The 14060-nt window shown below is 38.1% G+C and overlaps 2 long non-coding RNA genes across 3 annotated transcripts; one reads left to right on the top strand and one right to left on the bottom strand.

Annotated features, from left to right (window-relative positions):
- Window positions 1-275: 275 nt before the first annotated feature.
- On the bottom strand, window positions 276-3580 carry LOC139982279 (uncharacterized). Its single transcript, XR_011798096.1, has 3 exons — window positions 3427-3580; window positions 2946-3012; window positions 276-2550 (listed from the first exon to the last, which is right to left on the bottom strand). It is a non-coding gene; the product is annotated as an uncharacterized lncRNA (long non-coding RNA).
- Window positions 3581-3766: 186 nt separating this feature from the next.
- On the top strand, window positions 3767-6945 carry LOC139982277 (uncharacterized). 2 transcript variants are annotated; one of them, XR_011798095.1, is made up of 3 exons: window positions 3767-4032; window positions 5769-5995; window positions 6332-6945. It is a non-coding gene; the product is annotated as an uncharacterized lncRNA (long non-coding RNA). The 2 variants fall into 2 exon arrangements; XR_011798094.1 differs by lacking the exon at window positions 3767-4032 and adding an exon at window positions 4041-4641 and having other exon boundaries at window positions 6332-6940.
- Window positions 6946-14060: the final 7115 nt, after the last annotated feature.

Raw genomic sequence — 14060 nt, forward strand, 5'->3', positions numbered from 1 at the left:
AACAATCACTTGTTTCTGAAGACAACCTGATATGATCCTCCTCGCAATTTCAGCGCCTTCAAAATAAAGCTGCACGTTTGGTGTTTTCTTGCGGACTTGATCGGCGCTCTTGTCAGCTTATGTGTACTCTAACTTGGCTACCGGTTAAGGACAGGATTAGTATACAACATCCTTTTATATGTTTTTTAAATCTCTGCATGGTGATCACCATTGGAGCCTCGAGGCTTCCAGCTATCTCATTAATGTTCTTTCTTTGTATAATGCTCCTCTAAGTACCCCTACCAAAAGGGTTACTTCGCTGCGCAGTCGCTGCGACTTCGCTGCGAAGGAATTCCTTCGCTACAAGACTTCGCAGTACTTCACTTTTACTGTGACTTTGCCGTAACTTCGCGACAGCAGAAATATTACTTCGCCGCAGGGTTTTGCTCCTGCGACTAGTCGCAGCAACATCGCAGCAAAGGAATATGACTTCGCAGGAGGCGCATCTTGTTGTAACTGGTCGCAGCTACTTCGCGGCAAGGAAAGTTACTTCGCAGGAAAGGCCTTCTTGTTGCAACCAGTCGCAGCTACTTCGCGGCAAGGAAAGTTACTTTGCAGGAAAGGCCTTCTTGTTGCAACCAGTCGCAGCTACTTCGCGGCAAGGAAAATTACTTCGCAGGAAAGGCCCTCTTGTTGCAACCAGTCGCAGCTACTTCGCGGCAAGGAAAGTTACTTTGCAGGAAAGGCCTTCTTGTTGCAACCAGTCGCAGCTACTTCGCGGCAAGGAAAGTTACTTCGCAGGAAAGGCCTTCTTGTTGCAACCAGTCGCAGCTACTTCGCGGCAAGGAAAATTACTTCGCAGGAAAGGCCCTCTTGTTGCAACCAGTCGCAGCTACTTCGCGGCAAGGAAAGTTACTTTGCAGGAAAGGCCTTCTTGTTGCAACCAGTCGCAGCTACTTCGCGGCAAGGAAAGTTACTTTGCAGGACATATGCAGGCCTTCTTGTTGCAACCAGTCGCAGATACTTTGTGTCAAGAAATAATCACTTTACAGAAAGGTACCATTCCTGCAACTAGTTGTGGGAACTCAAGTTATTACTGCATGATCATGATTCATGGGCAGGTTTCCCTTCTGTAATTAGCTGTATTTACCACACAGTGAGACAGCTTTCATAGTGCAGCATAATGAAGCTCATAGTGCAGCGGTTCTGCAGTTAACTTATCTTTACAACAAGGAGAAACTTACATACAGTACAATCTTACAGACTCAAACTCTACACAAACCAAACAGATATCATACATTTTTTAGGATTTCTTTTTATTGGTTTCAATTAAAGAGCCATCATCTTTTAAATGTTTTAACTTTTCCTGTAGGAATAGAAAATATGTGGTACCACTGAACAAACTGTAATGGTTACAACATGAGGAGAGCTGGCACATTAGAGATTATGATTTCTGTACTTTAATTCAAATAGGTTACTGTAACATCAAGGCTTATAGATCAGCAATTAAAAAATTACTGATCTTTTCATTTCTTTTAATTCGTACAGGAAACCCACAAATAACACTCAGCAATGCATATTATTAAATCTTTAGAATCTTAAAAGTAATCTCAAAACTCTGAGAACAAAACTCAGGAAGATTCTTATTCATAATTCTACCAAACTTCACTGTAGTTTCTGTTAATCAATTTATAGGTTTGAGTTAATAGGTTTAAAATGTTAATCAGGTTCTTAAAATTTGGAAAGTCATTGAGAAACAATCCATACTTACCTTAAATCTATGCTGAATTTTATCTACAAAACCAGGATGCTGAAACAAGTTTTGAATTTGAGGCTCTAGTGTTACATTGATGAATTTGTTCTTCTCAAAGTCAATTGTCATCCTGTATATATTACAGTACGTTGGTCTGGACATCTTCAACAGAGCTAAAACAGGACCCACAGTAATAATACTTTTGCACTGGTGAATCTGCCTTTTCAAAATAGTTCTTAAACTTATAAAGACTACCAAGGGCAGAGTGAGTTTCCATACAATGGAGACTAATTAGTGCTAGCATATCAGACAGCTGGACATCAGTGATGGAATGCATAGTTGCAAATGTGAGTATCAGAAGAAGACTTGTTTCTACTGTCATCCAATGTCCTCTATAGTTGTATGAACCACTCCTGGACTCTGTCTCTGACTCTTCATCATCTTCCAAAGGTGAAGCATCACAGGTATCATCAGGCTCACCCAACGTATCCTCCCACTTATCAGAAATGTGACCATCTTGGTCAAGAGTTGCCCGTCAGTTTGTAATGTTCACTTACTTCCATTGCTAAAGGTATAGATGATGGGTGGATAATTGTTGTGGGACTTTCATCAGTGCACTGATAATCTGGCTTCAAGCTCTCTACAAAGGATGATGAGCCACCTTCAGTATTGCCAGCCATATAAAATTCAGATACTGTAAGGCTGGAGTAAAAGCTACTGACTGAACATTGGATGAAGCTGGTATTTCTCTTCTACGTGGTTGGTTGTACCAAGTAGGCCTCATGAGTTCACTCTGAAATCAGGAGTAACACTGGGCTCTGAAAATAATATATGAAATGAAGTTAATCCCTGTCAAATTTAAATAATGCAATGGGGTGTCATATTATATGCGCAATGAAGTGTCAATGTTCAGCTTAATTTTGACATGACGCAACTATCCTGGGGGTGTGAGGTGCATCATACAGTTGATAGGTGCATTAGGCCTAATAGCAGACACCACATGTTATGATTAAAACGCAGAGTTTATTGACTGAGACATAAAGCCAGGGCTAAGGTTGTGAATTCATGCTGTTTAATCTAGCACATCATGTCTGCATGGGGGGAGGGGGGGCTGTTGACTGGCGTGATTATCATTCCGACTTGCTGTGGCCATTGACCCACCAACAGGCTAATTTTGATTGCTGACTAGGCTTTGTATAGGAATTGTACTCACCAATATTTGTTTGCTGGAAATAGTTTGCTGTAAGTTCATTCCGAGTCGTTGATTTTTGAGAGTAGATCTACAGGGAAGAAAGGGTACAATGACACTGTAGGTGTAGGCACAGACATAAGTAATCAGTATATGCAGCCAATGGATACTACTTTAATCTTTAATTATCAGAGTTAGTAAAATACTCTTAGACCTAGGCTACTACTTACAAGCATTGTAGTACCACTACTAGGACTCGCCCTAACTGTAGCATAACATAGACTTGACCCTCCTAGCCTATAGGCTATTTCTGTATCGATACTCTCCTACACTGACTGTGCATAAAGGCATATAGTAGCCTTACTCATAAGCCCCCCTACTAACTAGTAGTAGTACTACCACACTAGCCTAGATTGAGCGTTACTAGAATTAGTATTCAAGTAGTTCGATGGGATCGTTATTACTTGGCTTGACATCTCCAAATAAAAAATGATTAACCACTTACTCCATCATGTATATCAATCGAATGCTGCAGCCTGCCGGGAATGATAGTAAAATAAATATAGACCGAATAGTGACTGTACTACTACTGTAGTATAGTGAGTGTAAAATTATTGTTCACGTCTCGTGCAACTGCTCATGATACTACTACCAGCACGGGAACTTCTACGACGACTGTTGTGTGAATTTGAAGTAAACAAGTCTACACAACAGGTTACTGTTTTTTTTGGTCCATACAATCATATAGGTTGGTGGTTTCAACCAGGTTTAAGTACGCAGTAACAAGTTGCTAGAAAGGATCTGATAAAAGGTGATATACTTACAACATCTCGTACAGTTTGACAAAGGGATACTGAATCGAGTTGGTTTTAATGTCTGGATGCGTGATTCCTTTAAAAAATTATACTCCATTTCATTCATTTTTCATCTACACGATTGAATTTACATCATAACCAACAACGTAAAAATGTACAAATTGAGTCAGATGTTGTCTATTAAGATGATTGGCCAATCAGAAACTGCGAAGGCTTTCGATTGCGTAACAATTCATCTTTCAAATACAATACCGGCTGTATCGACATTCTGATTCTCTAGCTCTCTCGACTTTTAGGTTTCGTACATGAATTCTTTATTAAAATTCTTTACGAAATACTCAATATTTTGGACCATTGTTCTGTGGAATATATTTATATTTTTGAACAGAAATCGAGATTTTCTGTGACTTTGTTAACGTTTTTACTTTGCTAGGTTTTCACGTTACCTGACTGAGTAGCCTAACTTAAACTGGGTACCGTTGTTTTCCGCACACGTTACTTTCCGCTGAAACAAAACGGTGTTTTCCGCAAACAAATTTGTCAGCGGAAAACAACGTTTTTTTCAGCGGAAAGTAACATTTTTTAAACTTAGTGCGTGGGTTACTGTTAGTATTGGTGTAACGAAACAAACCTAATCCAGCCTTCTTGCTTTTGCACAACTCTTAACGTCGAAAAACATGCAATTTTCAAAAGACGAAGTGGATACAATTGCTAGGGATCTTGGGCTGCCATCTTCGCTTGGAGGTGATTGCAAGCATATATCTGCCTTTTCTGGTTGATAAACAGTCAATTTGGTGTACAGTAGCCAATGGATGACGAGGGACAAATCTCAATGGCCTTTGGGGGAAAATTCCGGGCATTTTATACAGCTTCAGAAACATATGATGCATTGTTTGCCTATGGTGGTAAGTTCCAGTAAGCTAAAGGATATAAATCGACTATAGCCTTGCTAAGCCTAGGCAGTATAGTTAAGCATACAGTATTTTAGCAGAACACTAGTAGGCTAGGCCTAGGCGGCATGCATCACTATTATCACTTCAGGGACTCTTTTACAGTATTTCAGTGCAAAGAATCCTGAAGTTAACTTTAAATGTTGAAGCCTATAGCATGCCTGCTTGGAATGTAATTTGCCCATGTCTAAAGGGGTATAACTAAGCTACTGTAACTAGTTGATTAAATTCACTATCAATCTAAGTTCCAGTTCCAAACAAACCAGCCAGTGAACTTTTTAATTGGAACCATGGTTCAACCACAGATATAGCACAAACCAATTGAGTCTGTATTGTCTTTATATGACAGATGTGAAATGGGATAAATATGCTATGACAAATATTGAAACTGTGTGTTCCTCTAAGATGTGAAGATATTGCATGTGTTTCTGTTGTGGTGGACCCTAAAGAGTGATTAAATAAAGATAGTATGATTCACGATACTAGATCCAATACGTTTTTTTTAGTTAAATTGAAGTTTGCAAACTGAGCACTTGAGTTTTCTTAAAATGTAAATGAAAATATCTTACAGAAAGAGAAAGTTCTTCAGTGGTTTCCTGATATCCGCAAATTTTCTCTCAACATCTTCCTTGAATAGTCATTCAATCTTCGCCGATCTTCCTTGAATAGCCAGTTATAAGCCAAACACAAGTTTGGCGTATTTGTTTATTAATCTTGCATATAAATGAGTCAACAGCACCAAATGTGAAAGTCCCAATTGTTGATATCTGAAACTAGATTGAGCTGTATGCATGGAATACCCACCCTCAGGATCACTCCATTTTTAAGGGAAGGCTGGCACTTGAGTTTTGATCAAGCTAAAAACGTCTTGACATAGATATCAGTGAGAACAGATCAACAGATTCTGCTCAGAATTCTCTTGCTATATTTCTTAACAGAAATTGGGTTGATGAGTGTTAGGGTTGAGGCGTGTTTAAGTGTCCAGAAGTGGTATTCCAAAAATGCCATGAATAATATGTTTAATTTGCAGAGATCCAGATTGCTTCTAATCAGTTTGTTGTTATTTTTTTTCTTTCTTTTAGGTCATTTTGAGTGATAGGGAGGATGCGTCACCACATTTGGAGAGACTTGTCAACTGCAATGTTGCCATACCAGCTGCTTGGCATACTACCCTTCTCTCCAAGTCTCAAATCTAAGGCTTTTCTTGTAAAGAAAATGATGGATGGTTTCTTTGAGCCACAAGATATGTCAAAGGGGAACAATTCATCTGTGGTAAAGCTGTTTCCCCTGCAGATGGAAGCTATTAGATGTAAGTTGGCAGAATTCCCACATATTTTAAAGGAGGTTAGGTAGTTGAAAAAAAAACATTTGACATAAATTCTGTACAGCTTCCTCCCAAATCAGCTGTAAATATACATAATGCAAATATTTCCTGTGAAACTGGCACTTCAGTTTCCTTGCTTGTATAAGGAAGGATCTGGAGAGTAATGGCTAAGCATAGAGAAAAGACTAATAATTACTCTCAAATTTCATATCCACAATGAAAAAACTCAGCAATTCCATGAGTATTGAATAATGATAAATTGAAGAGGATACTTATTGGTATTTGTCATTAACCTGAGGGAAATTTGCCTTTCTTCTCCAGTGTATGGTGGCAGTGTACTGAAGATCTATGCTGATGTCACATAGGCAATCAACAGCAAGTGCAGCAGAGCCAGGAGACTGATGAAGAAACTGAAGTGATGCTGGCATGTAGGGGATAATGGGAGGGGGGGCAGAGGTAAATTAGAGTACACAGTAATAATATAAGAAGTTTTACAATTAAGAGTATAGAACTAAAAATAAAGTAGTTTGGACCTACAAAGTTCTTCTGTCTTATTATTGTTGCAAGCACCTCTCCAGGAAAGTCGCCGCAAGCCCCTTTCCTTGCGAAGTCGCAGCAAGCTCCTTTCCTGCAAAGTAGCCGCAACCCCCTCTCTTGCGAAGTCACCACAAGCCCCTCTCCAGCGAAGTCGCCGCAGGCCCCTTTCCGGCGAAGTCACCGCAACCCCCTCTCCGGCAAAGTCGCCACAAGCCTCATTTGCATGTGAAAAGTGAAGTCGCGGCGAGGTCGCTGCAAGCCTCTCTCCGGCGAAGTCGCTGCAAGCCCCTTTCCTGCGAAGTCGCCGCAAGCCCCTTTCCTGCGAAGTCGCTGCAAGCCTTTTTCCTGCGAAGTCGCCCAGGACCCTTTCCGGCGAAGTCGCCGCAACCCCCTTTCCGGCGAAGTCGCCGCAAGCCTCATTTGCATGTGAAAAGTGAAGTCGCGGCGAGGTCGCCGCAAGCCTCTCTCCGGCGAAGTCGCCACAAGCCCCTTTCCTGCGAAGTCGCTGCAAGCCCCTTTCCTGCGAAGTCGCCGCAGGCCCCTTTCCGGCGAAGTCACCGCAACCCCCTTTCCGGCGAAGTCGCCACAAGCCTCATTTGCATGTGAAAAGTGAAGTCGCAGCGACTGCGCTGCGACTAGTTGCTGCGAAGTCGCTGCAACTGGTCGCGGCAAGGGCCTTTTTTCGACAGGGGTAATGTTGATGGTTTGAGACGTAGACTCCGCTCCTCATCTGATACCACCAGACTCATGATGCCACGCTCAAAGCGTAAAACTGGTGATAATTTTTCAAGTTATCGGTCCCCGTCTCTGGAACCAACTGCCTGTGGGTATACGAGTGGCGGTTTCCGTCTCGGTCTTCAAAGGTCTCATGAAAACATATTTATTTACAGCGCAGTAATGTTTGTATATTTTGCTGTGTTTAAGATTGGTGTTTGTTTTTGTTGTGTAAGTTATTTTTGTTTCTGTAAAGCGCTGTGATCTATTGTAGAGCGCTCTATCAAATACATAGTAATCATAATAATAAAAATAAATGTTCAAAACTATACACCAAGGAAGATGACTAAATCACAGAACTGTTAAAATACAGGAAGTGAAGCATAAACACATCCATCATGATGTCACCAGTAATTGATAAAACCTAGGCCCTCGGTATCTATATTCTCTTTGGCATGCATCCCTACCTTACCCCCTCGCTACCTCTTCTCTCTAACATAGTGCCTCTAGTCTGATCTCAAACTAGTCTAACTGCCTTCTTTTTTTCATTTACCTTTAGTGGTGTAAGAGTTATTATCCACCGCTTAATTCATCGAAAACCGCCTTCCTGAATTTTGCATAGGACGAACTGGGAGGGTGAGGGAATTTGGATCGATATATATGTATTTAAATATATGTATATATATATAGGAATAACGGAAAAACTGTTAAACAACTATGCTGCATTTAGAGAAAGGCTGGATCTCGAGTGAGATACAATAATTGAATTAGGTAAGTGATTGGAAGTAAAACAGCCAATGTTTGGTTTTTGCAGAGCTTTCGAGCAAAACTAGCTCTTCTTCAGTGCATGATCACCGAAAGTGACAAGGAGTAGCAGGAATTGAAACTGCTTTATAGAGAAGATGTCGGCATGGTTGTAAAGGCAAAGCGACTATATATATATATATATATATATATATATATATATATATATATATATATATATATATATATATATATATATATATATATATATATATATATATATATATATATATATATATATATATATATATATATATATATATATATATATATATATATATATATATATATATATATATATATATATATATATATATATATATATATATATATATATATATATATATATATATATATATATATATATATATATATATATATATATATATATATATATATATATATATATATATATATATATATATATATATATATATATATATATATATATATATATATATATATATATAATTGTGACAAAACAGTGGCCATCCTCCCCTCCTCGTTATTTTTTTTTTTCACTTTTATCACCATCGCTGTTTTAATGTATTGTGTAGATATTCCTTAATATTTCTTGTTAGGGAACTGCTTTATATACATGTTTCTTTTTCTCTCATTAAAATCACAATAATCGTTTTTTAACTAACTAGGTTTGATGCTGATATTTCAAATTTCTTCATTCTGTCCAACAATTATTGTCTGATATTACTTCATCAGTATTTCTTCCTGCACCGATTATAGAGAATGAAACATTAATGTCAGAATGACGTGCTTAGCAATAAGTTACACTCGAAAAGAGAAAACACATGTGTGACAAAAAAATCAACATTTTTATGAAATTGTACTTGATGGAGTAATTACAAAGAAAATGGAATATAGATGAGTTTGGCTGCCTTTGTTTTGAGATTTCACATTGTGACATAGGCATAGTTTGAAAGAAGGTTTATGTAACACTGAAGATAAAGTTAAAGTTTGTGGTATTATTATTTCCAATGTGTAACTGTTGATGTCACATAAGTACAAACACCAACCATCACGAAATTAGGAATCTTAAAAGAAAGAACTCTGTCATTTAACAGTCTTTATGGATTTTACCTTTGTGGCAATTACTTTTGCGATATATGTTTTCATATAAAATATAGTAATTTGAGAACGATAATCAATGCGTGAGTGGATATGGATATGGTGTCAGTCAAGGATTCAGTGTTGGAGTAGAGAGTATATGACGATTTAATTACGTCATCGACATGTCCACACTGAATCAGTATGTCTTCTCATCTCTTGGAAAATTACAAGTATCTTACGATTTAGAACAACAAGAAAATCGAAAACCTCACAAAAATGTGTAAAAAATGACGAAAATACGAATTGGTGGAATACAAATTTAAAATGAATGTTACCACTATTAAATTATGTAGCTACTTTTATTTTAATATACAATTAAGTGTAGAAGTAAGTTTCTTAACGAATCATGAATTCAAATATTAAGAGCATGAATTATCCATCCTTAACATTGTAATTCATTTTAAACGTATATTTTTTTTACGAATTAATTAACGTTGTTGGTTTAAGAGAATACTCTTTGATGTATTTTGTTTATGTCATACACAATATTAAGGAATGACAATATTGTGAGAGTGTTCGGCATCTTAACGCTTTCTGTATAATATCCATTGCATATACACAATATTAGGACAATATTAATATGTGATTGCTTGTACATTGTACTATATTCCTAAGTTTTAGTAAAGGTAAAGTAACATCTTACTAAACTTTGTGTTTTCAACTTAAACTCGTCGTCCCGCGTGATATTACCTAACTTTAAAATAGGGCCTTACTTGACCAGGAGTTAAAGGTCAAAAGGTCAATTAATTGATAGACCCATTCAGAAATATTCTCTACGGATGTACGGAAAGTGCACAAATAAGCGGAGATGTAAAACTTCGAAACAGGTGATTAGGTTAATGGACGATTCATGTTACACGGCATGGTGGGGACTCACATATGTCCTGACGAGGTATAGGTGTCAGGGAACTTGATGCGCAGCGTCAATAGCCAATGACTCTGTGCATGAGAAAACGCGTAGTTTGACGGGCACCGTAGTTGTAGCGGACAGATGCACGGACAACGTTCGAACCTGTGGGTAAATCATCTATCGGAAGTTCGTCAGCCCAGTGATACAATTAATTTTAGAGCAATGGTTTATTCAACTGTTTATCAAACAATGCATTCACTGTACGACCTAACCCTGCAGAAACACGAAGAATAGATATACTACACTGGAGGGTTGTATTGTTTCCCTCTTTATATTTGAAATACACGATGTATATGATTTCACCTTTTTATATTAGTTATACTTCCTGTTAACGTATTTTATAACTCCTTTTATAAATTTTATATTAATTCTGGAATGAATAAATGAAATCAAATCATGTGCTGCTGCTTACTCATTTATTACCAAGCAAAACATTGACACTCTTTCAGTGCCGTGCGCAAAGAATCACCGGGAAAATACCCCCCAACCCCTTCTCACAAACAAACATCCTATCATCATTCGGGTAAAATGTGCAGTCGGGTCATTTAAACATTTAACCGGGAAAATTAGTTCACAACTCCGGGTGCATACCCCACCACTTCCACCTGCCCGTCCCTTTTCAGCCTCACACAAAATATTTATTAGTGTAACCTTGGTTTTAAAGAGATAGTAATATAGACCTAAGTTAAGTCATACTTAGGATAAATGCACCATTTGATGTCTACAATTTGATTTTTTTGCTGGATGAAGGGGGGGGGTGGAGGGTGCACCCATACCCCTAAAATTGGTTGCACCCCTCTTTTATAAAAGCATTGATTCGCCTCTAGACGTACTTCAACTTCCGTAAAGTTTCAGACCCATAAGATAACCAGTCGGGAGATGAAAGAATTCCTCCAACCCCACCATCTGTTAACCTTCCATCTGAATCCGGTGCGCTCCCTATAACTGTTTGTAAATGTCGACTCGTTCGAACAAACATACTCTTACCAAAAATGGTGTTATTGGATGTATTACTGTGACAAAGCCCTAATAACTCAACCTTAAGGTCAGGAAATATAAAAACAATTGTATAGTTTTACAGAGGTAGCATTCAGGGGGGGGGGGGGTGCAGGCGGTGTACTGTCATTTTGTAACGCATACCCATCGCCGTTGCCCCTCCCTCTCCCCTCCTCCACCCCACACGACAATATTGACTGTATGAACACAGCGGACACATAGTCGTAACAAAGCTATGAAACGCCCGCAGTAAATACTACGACCCCGGATGTCTTGTAGACCAACTTTTGGTCATTGATCATTCCTGTATGTCTTACACATATATACGTAAATCTGATGCATATACATACATAGGCTACATACATAATATATACTTACGTGACGTACATTTTATATACATAGGCTATATAGAGAGGAAATTGGGAAGTTTTGAAACTGTTCATCGTAGCCATAGAGACAAGGGGGGGGGGTATCAAAAAGGGACCATCATGACACTATCTAAGCGGACCGCTACCAAAGGTTTGCGCGTAGCTTAGCTAGGAAAGTTTTGCCAAAAAAAAAGCCTCCTAGATTGCCGGAATTGGCACTTCCCAGGCACTTGTAAATTGCATCTTCACGTTCATTATTTTGAAATCTTATGATTTAGAAATTTACACTTCCAAACTTAAAAGGTAAATTAGAAGAAAAAAATCGGTTAAAATCACCTTGTAGCAGAGAAGTAGGACTTTACATTACTTTAAAAGCTCTGCTTAATTTGTTTATACAATGTGAATTGAAGATGTTCAAATTTACGCCACAGGGAATTATGATGGTAGCCGTAGCCTACATACGCTGAGGGGAAGTTAGGTGTCAATTAATTTGTACGTTTGCTTTATCATTATTTGTTTGACATGCCAAAAAGGGGCATACTAGGGGGAGCTGTCAACGAGCTGAATGGGTGTGCCGTGTAGGGGAACTGGGGGCCACACCCCATATAATTAGTATGTAATAAAAGGCCCAATCTGTAGGTATATACTTATATTCGCAGTGATTCAACATTCTAAGTTAAAACATTGAGACACTGATATAGGGGTAACACTGTAGCTGATGGCCTATATCAAACACATATATAGATGTAACACATATATTTATGAACCGTAGTTTCACATTAGACAGCTACACTTTTCACGTAGTTTAAATTGAAATGTCTACGTTTATTTTTATTCTAACAAAACTCGTAAAAACCAAATGCCAGATTAGCGGATAAAATAATCCTTGTGTCCTGTTTGAGCGCCATTCCTAAATTCGAGCCTGGAATCTTCAGGTTGCAACCTGAGTGCATGCACTCTATACTGACTAACGAAACTTGAAGAAATGTTATGAACAATTCGCTAAAACTAACTGATATGCGCATACTAACCAGGCGTTCATATTATCGTAGGCCTACTTTCATTTAGGAAGTGGAAATCTCAGGGGCAGGCTACAGCTACGAACCTGTTACATTCCTTTCGACAGTATTTATTTTGAAGAAGTGTGGTGTGATACTACGGACCTTCTCATCACCTCTATTTACGATTTCGCAATGTTAGAACGTTGCACAATTTGCAGAGTAATGCGATACAACGTGGCAACATAACGTTTTGCGAATGTTATAATTTTATATTGCGTAGGAATAAATACACGAGTAACTGAAATACTATTCTCAGATCTCAGATTCGAGAAAGAATCATTAAGTCGATAATTTTCTTGTGATGTGATGGTTGTATTAGCTATACCGTAAGTGGACGTGTGAAATTTTCCAAGTAATTACCCCTTTCTGGCTAATCCATTTCCCGGGTTTTTCATAAATGCAAGTGCATCCTTCTTGTGGAAAGACTGCAAGTTATAGAAAACATTCTCTTGGTCGTTATTTCAAGATGTAAGTTGTATCACATGAGCATCATTATGTATAGGCTATATCCATGTAACTAAACTACAGCATGCAGCAACAACCACTTGTAATTACAGCAAGTTCTTGTTCCCATAATTATTTACCCATTCGGCGTTCTATAATGAACTACTACGATGATACAAAAACATTGTTTTATTACGTCATAGACCAATGTTTACGTTTTTCTTGGTCTAGTGCGCACTCGATACTATGGAAGATACCCCACGATAAGCTTGGGCAGTGATTTGTAAAGCTTGTTAATATACATTCGTAATGTTTAAGCTTCATCTTTATTGTTCAATATTTCTTCGCCATTGCAGAGGATATCCTGGCCTAACAGTTAGTAAAAGTTAATTTTAACCCTTCCACTCACCCACTGACTAGGCCAGAGCCTAGCCTATATCTAGCCTAAGCCGATACATGTGTATGCTACAGTAACTAGTTCAGCGAGTAGCTATGATACGCACGGGAGTTATAATGGATAGTGCATTTACACTTTACAGTACTAAAGAACAGGCTGAATTAGCATAGCCTTCGTAGCGTTACGTAAAGTTGAACATTTGGCTAGTGTTTATAATAAGGACGTCTACTATTACAGTTCCTAGTTCTATTAGAAACATTCAAAATCAAATGTAAAAAATTGATGGGCGTATTTTAGGCCTTGCAGTAGCAGGATAGTCATATCCTGTGCTAGAACTAGAGTATTTTAACCTTTGCTTGGGATTTTTGTTCACCACGATGGTTCAGCTGGTTGGAGCACATGCTCGCATAATGTATGACACACAGTATTTACATGTTAGAGAAAAGACAAGATTCAGTGTTGGACTAATCCAAAGTGGAAATACTGGAATTTCAGCCTCAACTTACAGTACCTAGAGCCCTAACTTCAGAAATGCCATGTTATTAACACTGCAGTGTAAAGCATCTGTTTTAGTAATTAGAGATGTAAGGAAGTGATTTTCTTATGTTTTTATAAGGAACTCTTTGAAACTTTCGTTGGAGGATTTTAATTCTAGACTACTTCATCAGTAATCAATTATTGGTTGACCACATAT

The sequence above is a fragment of the Apostichopus japonicus genome, chromosome 16 (assembly GCF_037975245.1).
Source record: "Apostichopus japonicus isolate 1M-3 chromosome 16, ASM3797524v1, whole genome shotgun sequence".
Classification (NCBI taxonomy): domain Eukaryota; kingdom Metazoa; phylum Echinodermata; class Holothuroidea; order Aspidochirotida; family Stichopodidae; genus Apostichopus; species Apostichopus japonicus.